This window comes from Chinchilla lanigera, unplaced genomic scaffold (genome assembly GCF_000276665.1).
Source record: "Chinchilla lanigera isolate Chin_1 unplaced genomic scaffold, ChiLan1.0 scaffold00046, whole genome shotgun sequence".
In the NCBI taxonomy this organism is placed as follows: Eukaryota; Metazoa; Chordata; class Mammalia; order Rodentia; family Chinchillidae; genus Chinchilla; species Chinchilla lanigera.
This window is the reverse complement of record NW_004955447.1, coordinates 18,500,643-18,503,129: the sequence shown is the minus strand read 5'-3', so window position 1 is coordinate 18,503,129 and position 2,487 is coordinate 18,500,643.

Sequence of the window (2,487 nt, the reverse complement as noted above, 5' to 3'; positions counted from 1 at the left end):
ATGCTATTTTGGAGAATGTCCCACATGCAGCTGAGAAGAATGTGTATTCTAATATTGTGAGGTGGAACACTGTAGATATCTGCTATTTGTTTAAAGTTTGGTGCACGTCTGATATTTCTTTGTTGATTTTTTGTCTAGTTGATCTATTTGTGACACTGGGGTACTGAGGTCCCCCACTACAGTTGTATTAGTGTTTACTTGGTTTTTCATGTCTGCTAATATTTGTTTTATGTAGTCAGGTGCACTGGTATTTAGTTCATATATATTTATAATTGCCATCTTTTCCTGTATGATTGTTCCCTTAACATGTAGTTACCTTGTTTGTCTCTCTTAATCAGTCCTGGCTAGAAATCCACTTTGTCTGCAAATAGAATAGCTACTCCTGCTTTTTTCTGGATTCCTGTCATGTTGAGTACTGTTTTCCATCAGTCCATGAATCTATTTTGAGTTAAATGTGTTTCTTGTATGTAGCATGTTATTGGATCTTGTTTGTTTGTTTGTAGCGGGAATTGAACTCAGGACCTTGTGTTTGCCAGGCAGGTGCTTGTGCTGCTAAGCTATATCCACAGCCCTGGATCTTGTTTCTTAATCCATTTTGCCAGTCTGTTTCTTTTGATTGATGAATTAAGATGATTCACATTAATAGTTATATCAGATAGACACTGACTTCTCCTTGTTATTATATTATTTCCCTGTTGTTGGTTCTCTTTCTTTCTCTTCTATTTAATGGCTTGCTTTGCGTGGTGCATTCATTCTATTGGGATTCTTGGAACTGCTGTCCTTTTTCTAGAGTATCTTTCAGAACTTTCTGGAGTGCTAGTTTGGTGGTCATGAATTTCTTTAGGTGCTCTTTATCATGGAAGTATCTTATGTCTCCATCAATTTTGAAAGACATATTTGCAGGATATATCAGTCTGGGTTATTTCCTTTTAGGGCTTGAAATACTTTGATCCAAGCTCTCCTTAAGAGTTTGAGTTGAGAAGTCTGCTGTGATTCTGATGGGTTTTCCTTTATCTGTGATGTTATGGCTTGTATCTGGATGTCCCCTAAAGTCTCATGAAGTCATAGGTGGAGCTTTTTGGAGGTGCCTGGATCTAAGGTGGGTGATTCTGGGATTGATTCATGGTGCAATGCTATGATTAAGATTGCCCCACTCTGGGTGTGAGTGCTACCTACCATACAGGTAGGTACGTACCATACAGGTAGGCTACCTACCATAAAGGCCTTTGGATATGTGCCAAAAATGTAAGGGATAGAAAAAGGGTCACTTCTTGTCACTTGCTGTTTGCTGCCTCTGCCTCCCTGTCTGCTCTGGGATACCCCTCTGCCATGCCACCCTGCCTTGGAGCCAGCCAACTATGGACTGAAACCTCTATAAACTGTGAACTGAAATAAACTTTCCCTCCTTTAACTTTGGGTTTTGGGTATTCTGTCTCAGTAATGAGAAAAGTAACTAAAACAATTGATTTGTTTATTTTCTCTAAAAGCTTTTAATATTCTGCTCTTGTGTTGAATTTGTGGAATCTTGACTATTATATGCCTTGGTGTAGTTTTTTTGATCATGGCTATTTGGGGTTTTATATGCCTCACTTATCCAATTCTTTTTCCATTCTTGGAAAGTTTTCTGCTCTTACTTATGTGAACAAGTTTTTTTATGTCCTCTGTGCTGTTTTGATTTTTCATTCATTCCACTTAATCTTATGTTATTATTCTTTGCATTACCTAGAAGCTGCTGGGTTGATTTTTCTTTCTTTCTTTCTTTTTTTTTTTTTTTTTTTTTTTTTGGTACCAGGAATCAAACTCAGGACCTTGTGCTTACCAGGCAGGCGCTTATGCCGCTGAGCTATATCCCTGGCCCTGGGTTGATCTTTCATGGTCCCTTGATATTGGTTGGCTCTGCTGCATATACTTTCAATAGCATTTTTAATCTCCTGGATATCTATTTGCATCTATTTTGTGGCATCCAATTCTTCCCTATGCTGAGCATTCATGGTTTCCTTGTCTTTCCTAACCTCCTCTATTTTTAAAAAAAATCTGTATTGACTCTAGTTTTACTAACCATTTCTGTTATTATGGCCATATCTTTAATTATCTTGTAATTATTTCTGTGCTGATTTTGTTAAGAGAGTTATTCATTTGTTACTTTGGCTACTACCATTTCAGAAAGTTCAACTGGGTGGCTTTTGGTTTCTTCCACCTCAACGCCCCCTGAATTTGCCTTGGGCAAGTTGGGAGTGGTGGGTTGCATCTTGCTTTTGTGTTTTCTCATTTTCTATTTTCTGTTTGTTTATTTGATTTCTGCTTTGAGGCTTGTAAATTGCTTATGGTGAGTTTATTACTAGTTTATAACTAGTATTGAGACCTCTTAAGGAGATGACTACTTTTCAGAGATGTCTTCTAGGTATAGCTGGTTTTTGGCCTTTGGATATGTGCCAGTATCATGGTCCTCAAGTGGACATATAAACCCCTCATTTGGATCAGTGTCCA